Source organism: Schistocerca cancellata, chromosome 4 (genome assembly GCF_023864275.1).
Source record: "Schistocerca cancellata isolate TAMUIC-IGC-003103 chromosome 4, iqSchCanc2.1, whole genome shotgun sequence".
Lineage (NCBI taxonomy): Eukaryota > Metazoa > Arthropoda > Insecta > Orthoptera > Acrididae > Schistocerca > Schistocerca cancellata.
In genome coordinates, this window is record NC_064629.1 from 336,670,328 (window position 1) to 336,689,412 (window position 19,085).

The following is a 19,085-nucleotide window of genomic DNA, read 5'->3' on the forward strand; positions in this document are numbered from 1 at the left end:
TTGAACCTGTGAGCTGTGGGACACCTGACACCTTTGGCTTGAGAATACATTATATTAGCTGACATGTAGTGCTGGTCTTTATTACTACAAGCACTAGTCTGCTACAAAAGAATATAGTAGCCAACTCACACTAGTATATCATACACATGGAGTTTAGAATAAACATCATGTAAGGATTTCTTTCATTACTGAGAATAAGAATCAGGAATATTGAGACTAAATATATCGAAAGCTATGGGCAAAGGGAGGTTGGGGAGGGGTAAGAACATTTTTCTTGTCTCTCCAAGAGGATGTGGACTGCTAATTCAGCGCAGTGTGTAGCACTGTTTTAAAAATGGCCGTGGGTTTTCTTTAGCACTACTCAACTTTTTTTTGTGACGTACGACATTTTTGAGCAACTAATTCCTTATTTCGCTGTTTATTAACATGCGTGCGAAAACGTTAAAGTTGAGTGTGACAAGTTTTCTATCCTTCTCACATGAGAGCAGTACTTTCAATTTGAGAAACTGTCCCACACCTTGTTTATAGACTTCAGGAATGATCCAACAAAAAGTAAAAGTTTATTATTTGTGTCAGTTTCGTCTCTGAAAGAACATTAAATCATTAAAGAACGATGACTGCCTGTGCAACACTTTAGGTGTTTCTGAAACGCGCTATGATGTTTCCAGACATGCACATCAATGTCTCTAATCGAGCAACAAATCGAGCATCTAGCCTGTGGTTGTTTACGGTATTCAAGTTTGTTTCCGTTGTGGCCACACCGGCATTGGTCTCGCAGGCGACTTGACTGGAATTTTATCATGGTGTTCCTGGACACAAATTTCCGCCGCAGGTAAGACTTCACGTCTCCTAACGTTGTTTGCAAATTTTGTTCTCATATTTGTGCAGTTCTTCATGGGTGACGAACTGTATGTAGCTGGTTCGGATTCTGTTGGTGGGAGATATGTATCTTACCCATACTTGACCAACGTCAAGAGGGTAGCTTGTGATGTACACTTCCAGATTACCAGGCTGTTCGCCAATATCCTAGGTTAATTTTGAAACCTGTCTGCAGTGTCTTCTGAGTGAGGATAAACGTTGATTGTGACACATCCTCTCAAAGGGATAACAAGCCCTATGACCCTATAGCTGCCATTCAAGAGGAGCAGGCCATACGTTGGCCCAAGATACGACCGTCTTATTTCCTTGTAATCCGATAATCATCCACAACAATACAAATGTAATCTTGCGCTGCACATGCACACATGCCTAACACCATATAACAATGTTAAACAATAGAAATGTTACGCTGAGAGAAACGTGATTCTGTTTTAGTAATTCTGTGTTTCGTGCTGAGAACTGACTAGGTGTATTGCGCAACACCAAAATGTGGCAGTCTAACCAAACCAGCTGTTTATCGAAATCATCTCAGGCAACCTTCCTGAATAATCAGAATTTTCAGTAACCACTCAGTTGGTGTTGATTCCTTCAGAGAGAGAGAACTTTTTATTTTCTGTTACATCTTCAATTTCTGGGTGATGATGTAATCATCAAGACAATCAAGCTTTTTTTAGGAACAACACGGTTCTAATAATTCTAATCATCATACCCCCATCTAGATTTAGACTAAATGCGAGTTTCCTAATACGGTTCAGCTGAATACGGAATTAATTGATGGCGAGACGGAGTTCAAAGCCAAACTTTAGCCTACCTGGTCTATTGCTCCCTCTATAATGACTTCAGTGTAGAATGCCACTCTAACCGCAACGCAAATTAATTCTTATACGGAAGGTCCCGAAAGAATTCAGGCTTCTGAGTAACTAAAATCAATTAATCAGGTTATTCCTTTATTTCACCTTTTCCTTCCTTTATTAATTCAAGGCTGAACACGACAATGACAGCTGAATCATATCGTCTTCCTCCGTGTTACTGCAAACAACTAATGTACGTGAGATGCAGCACCTATTCGGAGCTGTATGTTCTAGATTTCGAAGGCGGCTCTCAGTAAGGAGCAGATGTTGGGTTTAGTACTTCTCTGACGGTGACAAGTCGTCAAAAAATTATAGCAGTGGACCTGAGCACATGTAACCCTTTCGTAATCTCACAGATATAATGCCAGGACACGTGGACCGCACACTTATACACTGCTGATACTTAACAGACTCTCTCTGTAGCCTCACTGCAACAGCAAACACGTCTGTAATTGTGAGGTGTACTGCCTGCAATTAACTAAGTAGACAAAAATAAAATGAGACAGCTCATATTATTATTTGTGGTGGTATGATAGTATGCCACTACTTCTCGAAACTAAACTATACCCTTACACAGTTTCATCACACGACCATCGCAGGTACTGTGCGGCAGCCGTGTTCTCGCTCGACGCTATACGGTGTAGTGCTCGAGATCTGTCCCGACAGGTATGAGACTACTGCAGCTAATTTGCGTATTTGTCAGATAGGCTCATTTTGGTAGCCTTATTCAAAGTAAAACCCATTTGAATCCTGTAAAACTCATTTTATCACTGGTTAACAGGCTGCAAGAACACACATGTAGCAAAGTCCTCATTCTTAGCCATTGTGCAGCTAAATTATTATGTAAACTGTAACAGCGAAAGCACTCAGATCGATATCGAAAAACTGCGGTACACCAACACGGCATGACAAAGAGTTCCTTAGTAATGCGAGCAGTCTCAGTTCTTTTGTGTAGAGATCGTTTACACTCTGATACATTGCCTGGCTGGACGCAATGGGTGTTTATTTGCATGTCTGGTAACATCTTGTGACCCAGTGAATGTCATCATAGCAGTCCACACAGCTGTATGTGACTGGTGAAGTCTGAAACGTTTCTAGGCACCCATATGGCTTTTATTATAAAAATATGGCATTACATTGTGGACGATATATACTAATACAGAAAATAGTACTCAGTTTCGCTATTAAGCCCATGTAGAGTGAATAAGTGAATCGAAGCGTCATTCATTAGTCTTCTTCCGATGGTAATTCTCCTTTTTCGTCGGCCAATAATCTGGAATGAAAAAGAAATACAGAGGTAGATAGTTTTATGATTTTTTTTACATGTTACTATATGGCAAGTTGGATAGCCTCCAATTACCCCTACTGATATTAATGTCACATCTGTTATTCGACATTGTCAGTCAATAATATGCCAGAAACCGCAAAACCAACACCAAATGCTGACATCAGTTTCATCAGGTATCCTAAACGTTAGCTAGCACTGAATTAATACTATGTTGTGACTCTAAATTACTAGCAATGATAATTTCAAGAATTATTCCCTTATTCGAAATTTCAGTTTTTGATACATACAAAATATCTGTGTAATTTCAGTTTCCCAATGTGTTTCCAAAATGTAATAATAGCAAATATGCATATCAATAACTTCTGGAGTTTTGGCGACTTTTCATCACTAATCAGTATTGTTAAATAGCTATTAGGAATCAGGGAAATAACTGACTATTGTTCCTGTATAGCTTCTGTTGACTACTTTGCTGTCGATCATAAAGATTCTTCACACTTTCTGAATTTGATTTTCAAAAGCAGTCATTCCACTCTGTTAACTGACCTACTCTGAAAGCAAATATACAAATAAAAACAAAATAATCAACATAAATTTTAATGAAGTTCAGAACTTGGAAGTGCAGTTACTGGGAACAGTGAAGACATATATACAGTTTTTAAACAGGAGTAATACAAGAAGTATAGGTACATTTACACAACACCAGATATAATATGGTATATTGTAAAATTAAGTAACAGAATTTGGAACCAAAATAAATTATGGGAATACGGAAATGTGGTTTTGCATCATATTTACAAAAAGAAGCCGATTAGTTAAAAAAATAATCTACTGCCTTATCATAAATGCAGTGCTGATAGGCATAAATTGAAGAATTTAATCAGCATACAAATGAGGGTAGATGTCTAGAACTTAAATTTAGACTGAATCGTAATATTTGTGGACTCTATTACCTCACTTGCAACATCACAGTCATCAGTAAACCAACTGATTATGTAATGGCGTGACTGGTTTCAGTTAGGTGCTCTCATAAAACAGTATCAGACACTTTCCTAGAAATAATTTTAGTTCGTCAAGGTATTTTCTACACGATCTTCTGTCACACAAATGAAGTTCCCTATCTTTCAATTCAGTACCAAAAGCAGTTATTGTAAAACACATTTCAGAACATTGAACGATATAAGAAAAGTTTTCGCCAAACAACAATCAATAAACAGACACTTTTCAACACATGTGTAATGAAAGTGAACAATGGCTCTCACCCATTCTTAGTATATAGCCCGATACATCATTTCAACAAACAGTCTGAATGTCAGAATCTCTTTGCTTGTTAGTAGATCATTTGAGTTGAGTTAACATATGTATAAACAAAAAAACGCACTTTAGTGTTGTACCTGCATTCAAATGATAAGAATGCATGAAAATGTTGTATGAGTTGTTTATTGTCATTGTATTTCGTTCTTTTGTAAATTTTCTTTGTCATAACACATTTGTAACTCATATTGTTGATTCACTCAGTATCTTATTCTCGCTAGGCTCTCTTTACTTAGGATGTCTCAGGAGGGATGCTCGATATCCAGGGATATGAGTGGAAAGATCATTCGAAGCAACAAAGTATAGTGAACTATAAGTGTGCTCTGTGGAGCTCTGCGTCTCCACAAGGCCTCTCTGCCAAGATCATATCAACTCAACTAAGTTCAAAATGGCTCTGAGCACTATGGGACTTAACAGCTGTGGTCATCAGTCCCCTAGAACTTAGAACTACTTAAACCTAACTAACCTAAGGACATCACACACATCCATGCTCGAGGCAGGATTCGAACCTGCGACCGTAGCAGTCTCGCGGTTCTGGACTGCGCGCCTAGAACTGCGAGACCACCGCGGCCGGCAACTAAGTGTTGTCATACATACTGTAGAAAACAACTGTCATCATATCGATGTTGATTTTATGAAAGTTACTTTTCATCCAAGTGCCTAATAGCTGAAAATGAGGTGACAAGCAGCACAATAAATCTACAATAATGCTACAAACAAAAACCACAAACAAAAGAATTTAGCTGATACAACAAGGTATGTGGCGACTTAAAACACATCTCTACACATGCATGTAGTGGCCACGCTGACACTTTCTCCCTCCTCTCCTCCCCCCCCCCCCTCCTCTTGCCACAGACTGTTTCATTTACACATGCCACGAACATTCCACTGTGATTTATCTATCTCTCTTTCATCAAAAAACAAGTCGAACCATCTCAAAGGATATCGTGACTTTTCTGACTATGCTTCAATGCCCAGGGCTATATGCTCATGAACCTGCACCGAACAGCACAAAGTACAGTTCCAACTCAAGTTTGAGCTTAGAGCACACAGTTCAATTCGCCACGGCGAATTCACGGACCACTCTCGGATAGCATTATATTCACTCCATGTTTTTTATTCACCGTAGCTGTAAAATTCAATACTCTCGGTCGATATTATTTTAGGTTCGTTATAAAATAAAATAAAACTGTTGTTTCTAAAAGACAGCATCGAAGTTCAAAGATGGAGCATCTGGAACGTGTCTCATGACGCTCAAAGATTTCCGATTAAGGCTACGAAATTCAGGAAGGTGATGTAACGACTTCATGCTCCACGTCTTCAAGCAGTAAGATCCATAACAACTCACTAAAGATGAAAAAAAGAAAGTATGCCGAACTTTACAGCAATCTCGAATTTGTTGATTCTAACTGCTCACCACTCCGCATACTACATAGCAAGCTACTTCCGAATATTTCCATCGTACTTGCTGAGATTCAGCGGTATCTAGAATCTGTACAGCCCGACTGCATTGTCAATAATGAAGAATTTTTTATACGTTGAGAAAGAACAACTGTTAATACGTCAAAAAAGTATGAAGTCTGTGAGTCAAACTGTGAATGAAGAAGTCATGGAGGAATCGTATTTGGTCAGCTACTGTACTGGCCATGTGGGCAAAGTGCACAATATCGGCGAGAATTTAATAAAACCCTATGTGAAAGACAAAACTCAGAATATACTCGTTTAAAAATCTGCAAAGCCGTTTTCTACAGTTGCATTTTCTAACGTTACTGTTTCCGTCGAATTAACGATGTCGCAGGTTACGTTAAACAAGAACTTATTGCTCGACTGCCACAGAACAAATTCGTCTTGCAAATGGACAAATTGTCTGATGTTGGTGAACTGGTCATCTTGCTGACAACTATACGTATCCATACAAACATTCTGTCGAAGACGACTTATATATCAGTGCACTGCTGCGACTGACCCTACAAGATATGATATTTTTAACACAGTTAATGGTTGTTTGAAATAATATCGACTGCAACAAGTGTATCAATATTTTTATAGATGGCGTCAAGGAAATGACTGATAAAACAACAGAGCGGTATCACTAGGAAGAAGTTAACTGTAGTTCAGGCATTGTACCATGCAGAGACCAGAACCACTGTGTAACGCATGCATCTTTTGAGACGTATTTTCCTGAAGACGTGAACTGAATTTATGGGTTGATAATGTCTTTATAACGGAAATGCAGAAGCTAGAAGTTGTGCCAAAAGAATGTTTGAAATGACATCAGATCCAAGCATAGAATCACTGTTCAAAACAATGTCAGTGATGCTCTTTGCTGCAGGGTTTCTGATGGATATCCACAACTTTCCACACAGTCTCTCTTCTTTTCCTGTTCCCAAGTAGTGAGGCACTGGGCTTCTAGTGGGAATGTTACTGACATCAGCATCAGCAGTTTCTTAACCGTGGGGCATATCACAGCTGACACAATTCCATATGTTATGTTTCACTGATAGCATTATTCAGCTCTTCCATATCATTCCAGGAACTATTTCCCAAGGCCAAGAAAGGAAGGGGAGACATCCACACACCACCCCTTCCACCCCTGCTCGGTAGCCAAATACGATTATGTATATGAACTGCCAAAAATTTTGTCAAATATGTTTGCATTACTGACTTATAAAAAATTCTCTTAAGCTCCAGCTCACAAGTCACATTGTTAAATTTCATTTGCAGCTAAAAATAATTTGCCATGGAATATTGGAACAAGTAGGCAACATATTTCTCTATAAATGATTAAAACCAAGTACTTGCTTGTAAAATATAAATAACGAGTTAGGAATCTGTTTTTAGAACATGAGTTTTACCTTAAATACTATTCGATAAACCCTGAAAATGCAAAGTAAAATCAAGTGTTGTTTCACATCACAGTTGCTCTTGTCACCAGCAGACGGTTTCATTGAATAAAACAAGCAACATTCAATCTTTGTACCACAATTCGTTGGAAGTTATTACTGCCACTAATGGATGTTTGCGCTGTAGAAACATGGGTAGTTCATTCTTTGAATTATGGGTAGTTCGTAGTATCACCATCAGATGGTACCACAGTTAAATACCGCAGCAGAGCCGTAAACTAACTATTTTCAACACCTTAGATATTGAAAAATTCTAAAATGTATGCAAAGTACGAAGGTAGAGCAAACAGTGCGATGTTTACACCGATTATCCAACACATAGTAAGCACATGAAACAACAATGTACGTGACGTCATAATATTCATATTGCAAAAATACAGGTACATCTGCAGTTTCAAAGAAAGTGCAAGTAAACTTCCGCATATAAACATATTCGCCAAATTTGTGTTCGCAAATCTAAAGTATGTACTATAATGCTAGATTTCCATCCCTAGTAACAGTTGACAGTTTAGGAAGTATGCCTAACGATTAGACGTCGTAAAACCAATATGACCAGGCTTATAATTGCAGAAAAAATGTGATATCTAAATTATTAAGCTGAGCAGGCAAGTGTGGGGATGGCTTTCTGAAACCCCTGAAAAGCATGCAACGTTATCGGTAGATGTGTGGCTTCCTATCACAAGGGTGAGAAAGATTATTATGCCTTATGGGCAGGGAAACTTAAAACCTACAACCAAAGATGCTCATCGTCTTTTATCGATCGATAACGGGCATGTAACTATCTTGGGATGTGTGTGTGTGTGTGTGTGTGTGTGTGTGTGTGTTTGTGTGTGTGTGTGTGTGTGTGTGTGTGTGTGTGTGTGTGTGTACATGGTGTTTTCATAAGAGCATAAAAGAAACCAACAAGGCATAGAGGATTCTCCACTGAACAATTTGAGGTAGGGAACCTGGGGACAGAGTAGCCAGATTAAGGAGATAATAGGAATCAAATCACATTACTGTGTACTTTCATATTTGCATTACTTACAGTTAGTTGCAAATACCATCACTGAAACAATGAATGTACCATCTGTACTGTATTTTTTAAAAAAAATGTCAGGTGATTTCGGGTGTCATGGAATAGGATCTCCCCTTCCAATCCAGCGACCAGGAAATACATCACTGAGATGGTTGCAGACATCCACACTCAAACAAGCACCCATCGTCACAGATGATGCCTGTTAGGAAATCACTGCCTGTACAGCATTTCAGCAGCGAGAGAATTGCAGCACACTTTCCCATACACAAGGTGCATGTCAGTGAGCTCTGCGAAACGGTACCAGTATTGCTCCATCGCATCATACTGTATGTCTCTGAACCACACTGAGTAATGAATGGATCTGTCGTTGATTCATAGCTCATTACGTCATGGGAAAATGTAAATACAATAAAAGAGAGCCACCTTATGGACAAGTAAACTAAACAAATCCTGCATCATGACTTGCTAGTGATCAGGTTTGTGCTCTTTGTTTCCTTGCAGGATATAAATAATGTACAGTATGTGCTAACTTGTATTCATGTTAGTTGTAAATAAGCTGGAAAACAGTAATACCAGACAAAGCGGTAGACATGTTTACTGCCATACCTCTTTAAGCTGCCTTCTCTGACTTAAGGTTCCCTACCTTACATTGTTACAATTTGAACACTCTTATGGAAACACCCTATATATATATATATATATAAGAGTCTTAAAAAATGGAAAAATTTGAGATAGAGAACCTGAGGTCAATGAAGCCAGTATACAGCTAGTCCCATCTAAACTTTCCACTGCCAATAATATCTCTGGAACCACGATAGATATTAGCAAACGGCTTTCACAGGAAGTAAATATGAGACATTCTAAACCGTGTGCAAATATCGGTTTCAACACAAACTTATGTTTTTTTAATGAACACCCCACATTAGTCCAGACGCAATCAATAACATGAGAAATCACAATTACAAAGGTGTTTTTTGCATCGGAATAAATCAATTACATCCCAAGAGACTGGATCTCAAAGTCAATTAGTGAAATGAACTAAACAAGTCGCTATTGCACTTCCCTCACATTGTTTGTAATCATGATGTGGTTGATGTATATATTCTAATTGTCACTGTTATCCTGAGGGCTGAAAGTAATAATAGTGATTCCTGCCACAAATTTTGATATAATATCCCTCGTGCATGTTGTATTTGTCTATGTACAGACTACCGAACAGTACTGACTGGTGTATGCTGCTCCATTACACTGTCCAGAAGAACTCTTCACCTCTGAAGTTGTGTATTTGTGAAATGGAGAGACAGGTGGCAATTCTTCAGACAAGTATGATGTGTATCCAACACAGGCATAGATACCACCATTATCACATGGCAGAACGTCAAGTCCTCATTGCAACGGCTTTCACAATCCCCTGCAATACTGTCAATGGGTTCTGTGGTGACGCAACTATTTTATGTCTACGATACAGTTTATGAATGACCACACATTTACGAATCATGGGAATGTCAACTTACACCATATGCGTTACTGATCACCAGAAAACCCACACTAGAATCGCCAGGTTGAACATCAATCTCAATAGAATGCCAATGTAATGTGCAGTATTGTCGGATGCGACATCTTTGGCCCATATTTCATTGGCACTCTTAATGGGCAACAGTACGAGCAGTTCTTGAGATGTAACTTACCTGGAGTGATGGAAGGCCTACCTTTTCATTTGGATCAAACAATGTTGTATTAACATGATAGATGCCCTGTGCATAATGGCATTGCGGTACGATAGGCGCTAAACTAACAATTGCCACATTGATGGATTGAATGGGGTAGTCTCATTCAGGTATTTCTAACATGGTTGCTGGACCTCACCACTATGGACTTTTTTCTCTGGGGATTTGGGAAAGAAGTGTATCAGCAGCTCCCAAAAACAATGACCAACATGAAAGCCTGCATCCACAAACGCTGACACCTGCGAGTGGATCCTCGATGGAGCATGCACTGTGGTGTTGCCAAGCAAATAGCGATCTCTTCGAACATTCGTTGTAGCGTTTCGACTGTGAGAAATGTGATTGCACTTCAGCATACATTTTGTGTATTACAGAGAAGAGCTATGTTTGTTTTGTTGGTACTATTGTACATTTATGTATGCATTACAAAATCAGCTGTGTCACAGTTGTTTAAGATTTTCAATGACATGTCCTGTATGGGGCATGCAGCATAATGTGATTCACGTATAACTTGTTCAGATAGCATGTATCCATCTGTGAGATTCTTTGACAGCCATTAATTTTATTTACTCTTGCCAGTGGTCATGGGTATTTCGTTACCTTAGATACATGTTAGTACTGCTGAAAAGTTCAGTAAAGCATGTATGAGTAAACTGTGTCCTTGTTTTAATTGTGGGTGATTGGACATCCATATTTTACCCAGGCCACGTACTAACAGTGTACATAGTAATATGTAAGTACAGTGTTTATTGCATCATAGTAGGTCAATCATGTTGTGATAACGAGCAACGTGAAGGTCACGCTTGAATAGCAGGAAGTGTAATAGTGACGTGTTTTGTTCATTTCATGTGTCAACTTCATATTCCAATTTCTTCGGATGTAATTGATATTTTGTGACGCATTCAACGCCATTATTAATAGGATTACTCGTGTTATTGATTTCATATGGACTAATATGGGATATCTATTTTACCAAAACAAAAAAAACATTTATTTGTGATGAATTGGCCGTGTGCGTGTGTGTGTGTGTGTGTGTGTGTGTGTGTGTGTGTGTGTTTTCCCGAACAGATCCCACAACATAGTTCAGCTGCAATCATGCAGCGATTAGTGTGGCCCAAATATGTTACACATGAGGTTAGATCAGTATCATTCTACAACTACATTTACATCTACATGGATACTCTGCAAATCACATTTACGTGCCTGGCAGAAGGTTCATCGAACTACCTTCACAATTCTCTATTAATCCAATCTCGTTTAGTGCGCAGAAAGAACGAACATCTATGTCTTTCTGTACGAGCTTGATTTCCCTTATTTTATCGTGGTGATCGTTTCTCCCTATGTAGGTCGGTGTCAACAAAAAAGTTTCGCATTAGAAGGAGAAAGTTGGTGATTGGAATTTCGTGAGAAGATTCCGTCGCAATGAAAACCTCCTCTCTTTCAATGATGTCCAGCCCAAATCCTGTATCATTTCTGTGACACTCTCTGCCATATTTCGCGATAATACAAATCCTGCTGCGTTTCTATGAACTTTTTCGATGTAGTCCGTCAGTCCTATCTGGTAAATACCCCGCACCGCGCAGCAGTATTCTAAAAGAGGACAGACAAACGTAGTGTAGGCAGTCTCCTTGTTAGATTTGTTACATTTTCCAAGTGTACTGCCAATAAAACGCAGTCTTTGATTAGCCTTCCCCACTACATGTTCTATTTGTTCTTTCCAATTTATGTTGTTCGTAATTGTAATACCTAGGAATTTCGTTTAATTTACAGCTTTTAGATTAGACTGATTTATCGTGTAACAGAAGTTTAACGAATTCCTTTTAGCACTCATGTGGATGAAGTCACACTTTTCAATATTTAGGTTCAACTGCCACTTTTCGCACCATTCAGATATCTTTTCTAAATCGTTTTGCAATTTGTATTGATCATCTGATGACTTTATTAGTCGATAAACGACAGCGTCATCTGCAAGCAACCTAAGACGGCTGCTCTGATTGTCTCCCAAATCGTCTGCCAATTACTACGAACTATGACCTTTCTGACAGGAAATCACAAATCCAGTCACATAACTGAGACGATATTCCATAAGCATACAATTTCACTACAAGCCGCTTGTGTGGTACAGTGTCAAAAGCGTTCTGGAAATCGAGAAATACGGAATCGATCTGAAATCCACTGTCAGTAGTACTCAACACTTCGTGTGAATAAAGAGCTAGTTGTATTTCACAGGACCGATGTTTTCTAAACCTATGTTGACTGTGTGTCAACAGACAGTTTTCTTCCAGGTAATTCATTATATTTGAACACAATATATGTTCCAAAATCCTGCTGCATATCGACGTTAACGATATGAGCTTGTAATTTAGTGGATTACTCCTACTACCTTTCTTGAATATAGGTGTAACCTGTGCAACTTTCGAGTCTTTGGGTTCGGGTCGTTCGTCGAGTGAACGGTTGTATGTGATTATTAAGTATGGAGCTAATGGATCAGCATACTCCGAAAGGAACCTGATTGGTAAACGGTCTGGACCAGAAGACTTGCTTTTATTTAGTGAAGTTCCTTCACTACTCCGAGGAAATTTACTTCTATGTTACTCATGTTGGCAGCCGTTTGCGATTCGAATTCTGGAATATTTACTTCGTCTTCTGTGGAAATATCTCCATTGCAATCGCGCAGAGAAGTAATAGACGGCAAATTATCGAGTAAAACTGAAGTGATATTAGGTGTTCCCCAGGGAAGCGTCCTGGGACCTCTGCTGTTCCTGATCTATATAAATGACCTGGGTGACAATCTGAGCAGTTCTCTTAGGTTGTTCGCAGATGATGCTGTAATTTACCGTCTAGTAAGGTCATCCGAAGACCAGAATCAGTTGCAAAGCGATTTAGAAAAGATTGCTGTATGGTGTGGCAGGTGGCAGTTGACGCTAAATAACGAAAAGTGTGAGGTGATCCACATGAGTTCCTAAAGAAATCCGTTGGAATTCGATAAATAGTACAATTCTCAAGGCTGTCAATTCAACTAAGTACCTGGGTGTTAAAATTACGAACAACTTCAGTTGGAAAGACCACATAGATAATATTGTGGGGAAGGCGAGCCAAAGGTTGCGTTTCATTGGCAGGACACTTAGAAGATGCAACAAGTCTACTAAAGAGACTACACTCGTTCGTCCTCTGTTAGAATATTGCTGCGCGGTGTGGGATCCTTACCAGGTGGGATTGACGGAGGACATCGAAAGGGTGCAAAAAAGGGCAGCTCGTTTTGTATTATCACGTAATAGGGGAGAGAGTGTGGCAGATATGATACGCGAGCTGGGATGGAAGTCATTAAAGCAAAGACGTTTTTCGTCGCGGCGAGATCTATTTACGAAGTTTCTTTCTCTTCCGAATGCGAAAATATTTTGTTAAGCCCAACCTACATAGGTAGGAATGATCATCAAAATAAAAAAAGAGAAATCAGAGCTCGAACAGAAAGATTTAGATGTTCGTTTTTCCCGCGCGCTGTTCGGGAGTGGAATGGTAGAGAGATAGTATGATTGTGGTTCGATGAACCCTCTGCCAAGCACTTAAATGTGAATTGCGGAGTAGACATGTAGATGTAGATGTAGATTGTTTCTTGCCGCTAACATACTTCACATACGACCAGTAGCTCTTTGGATTTTCTGCCAGATTTAGAAACAAAGTTCTGATGTGGAAACTATTATAAGCATCTCGCATTGAATTCAGCGCTAAATTTCGAGCATCTGTAAAAGATAGCCAATCTTGGGGATTTTGCGTCTGTTTAAATTTGGCATGTGTGTTTCGTTGTTCCTGGAACAGTGTTCTAACCCGTTTTGTGTACCAAGGAGGATCAGCTCCGTCGTTTGTTCATTTATTGGGTGAAAATATCTCGTTTCCTGCCGATACTATTTCTCTGAATTCAAGCCACATCTGGTCTACACTTACATCGTTAATTTGCAGTGAGTGGAGATTGTCTCTCAGGAAGGCATCAAGTGAATTTTAATCTGCTTTTTTGAATAGGTATATTTTCCGCTTATTTTCTAGGATTTGGGGATTGCAATATTCAATCTCGCCACGACAACCCTGTGTTTACTAATCCCTGAATCGGTGTTGATGCTCGTTATTAACTCAGGATTATTTGTTGCTAAGAGATCAAGTGTTTTTCCACAACCGTTTGCTATTCGCGTGGGCTCATGAACTAACTGCTGGAAATAATTTTCAGAGAATGCTTTTAGCACAATTTCGGATGATATTTTATGCGTACCTCCGGAACTAAACATGTATTTTCACCAACATATCGAGGGTAAATTAAAGTCACCACCAACGATTATCATTCCAGGAGTGACCTCTTGCTAGTAAGCAGCAGCTGGATGAGCTAAGTGAAATGTAGAACTTTTACACCAGTAATGGTGACGAAACAGTGTGTCTTCATTGTAGTGGTGGTGAGAAGCACTAACAGTAAAAGGAAGAACTATGGATAGCACATTGTGTGGTTCTTCAAAGGCACGTTTCTGATTCGTCTGAAGGACGCTTAATTTGTGAATACTATCTGTCGGCAAAAACTATGATATTTACAGCAAACTATTAAACTTGAGTAAGATATTGCATACAAAGCAGTATCATCTGAACAGCACGTAGTAGAGGGTACTTGTCCATGTAAAATTTGCTTACTGGATGAAGTGGCGCAGTATTCCATCCACGTAGACCCCTCATTACTACCTGCATTAAATGTGCGCTTTCCATTTCCTCGTGTGTTGCACGCTAGGAGCCAGTTACAGTATTCATTCAACATACTCAAGACAGTAGCAGTAGTGTATTTCTGCCATTCCTTTGCAACATGTAAACGCCACAGTTTACATATTAATATGTAAAACCCATGGCTTGAGAACAGTATGTCAGTAGTGCCGACTTATTGTTGATCACTAACATCGTTGCAGTTCCACCTAACTGCTACAGTCACATTGTTTGCAGCAGATGAAAACTGGACGACAGATGGTGAATGATGATGCTCTCAGAATGAAATTTGCCCTCTGCAGAGGAGTGTGCTCTGATACGAAACTTCCTGCCAGATACAAACAGCTTTAATCTGCCAGGAAGTTTGATGATGCTCTCATTTGTATATATTTGATAATTTACACTCTCTCAATTATAGCAGTTTCCAATCATTGTAATTGAGCACCCAATCTGGTGATGTGTCTCCTACACTTGAATGCTGCGACTCCATCAGTTCTGCTAGTACTGGATCTCCAATCCCTTGGGATATGATGGTTCAGGCAGTATTATGTTGCGACTTGATAGGGGCGAATGCTGAGTAGAAGTACTACTCCTCTCTGCCAGTTGCTTCCACGTGATGTCAATTAACGAATAACTTACAGAACAGTCGTTGTGTGGCGTTTAACAACATTTCTGCTGAGAAGTACTAGTCCTCTCTGCCAGTTGCTTCCATGTATGTCAATTAACAAATAACTTACGTAACAATTATTGTGTGGTGTTTAACACCGTTTCTGCTGTTTGCCTACTGGCGTACATGTAGAAGATTAACTGCAAATCTTATCTGCATATGGCTATAATAAGCTACTCTGACTCTGGCAGAAGTGCTACATTAAAACTGGGGGTGGGGGTGGGGGATGGAGGGAGAAAAGATAGTTCTCGACAATGCCATGAGTCGCATGCTCTGTACATCACGACTTGGCACTTTGTCACACACAAATTTACCATTAAAGTATCGTGTTACATTATTACTCGTTGCCATTTTTCTGGAATATGCTATAACATCATATTAATTTATGAAAAGTGCATGTGGGATCAAATAAAATTCTGCCTCACTAAACAACAAAATACATCTATATTAATGGAACCAGCCAGCCTCGGTAGTGCTATAAGTTTTTCCTAGGTGGAGTGTATTGTTTGATTCGACATGACATCTTGCATACACAGCAACACTTGGAGTTATGTTGTATAGTGTAAGACAGTTATTGTAGACTGTTTAGCATGGATGACCCCGAGTAAAACTCACATAATCTATTATATACGCCAACCCCAAACCCAGTCTAACGTTATTGCTAGCTACCTTACAGATTTTATAAAGTATCGAGACATGTGAGTACAGGAAAAATTTTACGTCTTCCTTGGCCACAGAATATGGTATTACTAGCCTGGAAATTACCATAGAAAATGTTCAAATATGTGTGAGTCCCTAGGGGACCAAACTGCTGAGGTCATCGGTCCCCACACTTAGTCACTAACTTAAACTAACATACTCTAAGAACAACACACACACCCATGCCCGAGAGAGGCGGAAGGGGCCGCGCAATCCATGACAAGGCACCTCAAACAGCGTGGCCACTACGCGTGGCAACTACAGAACGCATTTTGTATTTTACCAATCTGCAAAACTCTTCAGGTACATAACGAGTTGTATCTTTCATTTTGAATAATCTGTTGTGGAATATAATTACATCACGTCGACAGTTATCGGTAATTCCTCGTCGCTATTCCTGATGTAATCACCTTATTTTGTCTCTGTTTTTTGTGTATTACGGCGATGATATTTCAGTCTCTCCAAACTGGCAGTCATGCTGTCACAGTGCAATGCTGAGGTACCGTACATCGTAATATTTACTGCCAATTTCTTTAAGCTTTGCTTATTGGAAGTCCGAACATGAACGATTTGGTTGAGGGCCTTTTATTACTTGTATATTTCAGCTCAGGCTGCGTCATAGATTGGTAGCATCTTTAACGTCATTCCCGCTTATGACCCCCTAAATTTCGAGCATGTCATCTTCCACATCTACCTCTGCATATCTGTGCGTTTAAGAGAATAACATCAATTTGTGATGCGATATTTGTTTAGCATTTATAGCAATGCAGGTTGGTCATTCAATGTCTTGTGTTAGGCGTTAAGTGCATTCCATGCCTAATTATGCTTTTAAGGTGCGTCAAATAGAACTTTCGTGGAGGTCTTTCTTATATTATGACAAGCATGCATTTTAACGAGTAACAAAAATAGTTTAAATGCAGCAAAATTTAATTTTTGGTGCTTCATACTTTTTGCAGAGTGAGAGAGACGTCTCGCCATAAATGGTGAGTACTTTTATTTATTTTCGAGATACTGCCTTTGTCATTGCCTTTGGAAATGTTATATCTCTTACGGCAACCATCTTTGGTCACGTGTTTGTAGACTGTTCCGTAATAAATCACCTTATTCCTTCTTTCCCTAATTAGACAAATCTGTGTGTGTGTGTGTGTATTATTTTCACGAGCCACTGTTTCCCACAAGTGCAGTTGCACTGATTCAATACATACTTTACGTAAATATTGCTACAATGTAAACATTACAATATCCAATGTTTTCTAGAATATTGTGCCATATTGTAGTGGCATAATATCTGTGGAGAATAATACAAACTATGAACCTTTTAAATATCCTTCCAACTGTAGGTCTGACAATAAGCTGCCGTTATTTTATTTACCCTTCAGAAGGCCACTGTCATTTCTAATAACAGCGATTATGGCCAATCAGTAGCATCGATTATGTTTTTTTTCCAGTGAATAACATGAGGCATTATATTTCTTCCTCCTAAAATGATATCTCAAAACAAATTAAAACATGTAAACACTTAACTTGAGGGTGTATTATGATGTACATCAACAGTAGGCGTAATTAGTTCCATTCAGATGGTGAATTTGCTTCCATGTACGCCTGAGTAGCGTAGGAATTTAGCTAACACATATTTTTCTGCATCTATTAGCTCGGTCAGGTTAAGTTTGTATCAGATCGTTATGCATACTTTCTAAAATGCCAACTGTTATTAGGCATGGAAATCTAGCATTGTAGAAAATACTTTAGCATTTCGGTCACTAATTTGGCTAATATGTGTACAAGTGGAACTGACTTGACACTTTCTTTTGCATTGCAGACTTTGATGTATTTCTGCAATATGTATATTATGGCGTCACATTACTTGATTTGAGTCTTACATTGTTGTTTCTTGTCCTTACCCTCAAGTACGCCTTGGATAACCGGTGTAAACATCGCACTGTTTGTGTTTCCTACGTATTTTGTATACATTGTAAAATTTTTCAACACCTTACATGAGGAAAATAATTAATTTATTACTCTGTTGTGTTTTTCTAACAGTGGAGCCACCCGATGATGGCACTGAGAACTACTCATGGCTCAAAGATCGAACTACCGACGTTTCTACAGAGCAGCCATCTCTTGGTAGCAGTAACACTCTCAAAGAAATTTTAGTACAAGGATCGAATGTTGCTCGTTTGCTACAGTGTAGCTATGTGCTAGTGACAGGAGCTCTCGTCTTCTACAATGGCAGCCAGCTGCTGGTGACAGAAGCAACTGTGATGGGAAACAAGAATTGCTTTTCTTTGACATCCTCAGTGTTTGTGGACTAGTATTTAATATAAAAATCATTTTCAAGAAATACGTAACCTTACTCTTTATTTATATATTTTAAGCAATGTTTGGTTTCATTTATTGACAGAGAAATATGCTGCCAATTAATTCCAGTATTCTATGGTAAATGTTTTGTAGACTGAAACGAAATTTACTAACGTGACTGGTGTGCCAGTCTTAAACTACGATTTAAGTCCCAACAGCCCAGGCTCAAAATACAAACATAACTGCTAGGTTTTTGAGCCATTCAGTGGCCCAGAAAACTGGTACGACATTGTATCAACTGCGCGTGGCTTACGGAATATAAATACATGTGTCAAATTCTGCCGGTTTAATTCTGTGAAATATTTTAAATGTAATGAGAAGCTCATGTAATAATGTGTTAGAAATACCACAAAAAATTTATTATCAATCAGTACATTATAATATAAATCAATACCACTCATATCTAATTTCTGAAAACGCTCACAATTCGCATAATTAGCACTCTTACAAAGACCAACAACAGAAATAATTTAATAGTCTTCAGTGGCGCTATATCGTTAAAAACATATGGGTACTTGTAATGGAACTACGTGTCTCTTGCAGTCTCACATTGTTTCAATACGTTTTTTGTTCCTCATGTAAACTTTACCTGACTGAAGTACCACAGGCCAGATACATGCAGTTTACAATTCGCCTGACCGATGTACCACGGGCCA

General features: G+C 38.9%; 1 long non-coding RNA gene across 1 annotated transcript in view; it reads right to left on the minus strand.

Annotated features, from left to right (window-relative positions):
* Positions 1-2,877: 2,877 nt before the first annotated feature.
* Positions 2,878-19,085, minus strand: part of LOC126185059 (uncharacterized) — a 32,242-nt gene continuing 16,034 nt past the window's right edge. The window contains exon 3 of the long non-coding RNA XR_007536937.1: positions 2,878-3,003. This is a non-coding gene — a long non-coding RNA (uncharacterized LOC126185059). The remainder of the gene's footprint in view (positions 3,004-19,085) is intronic.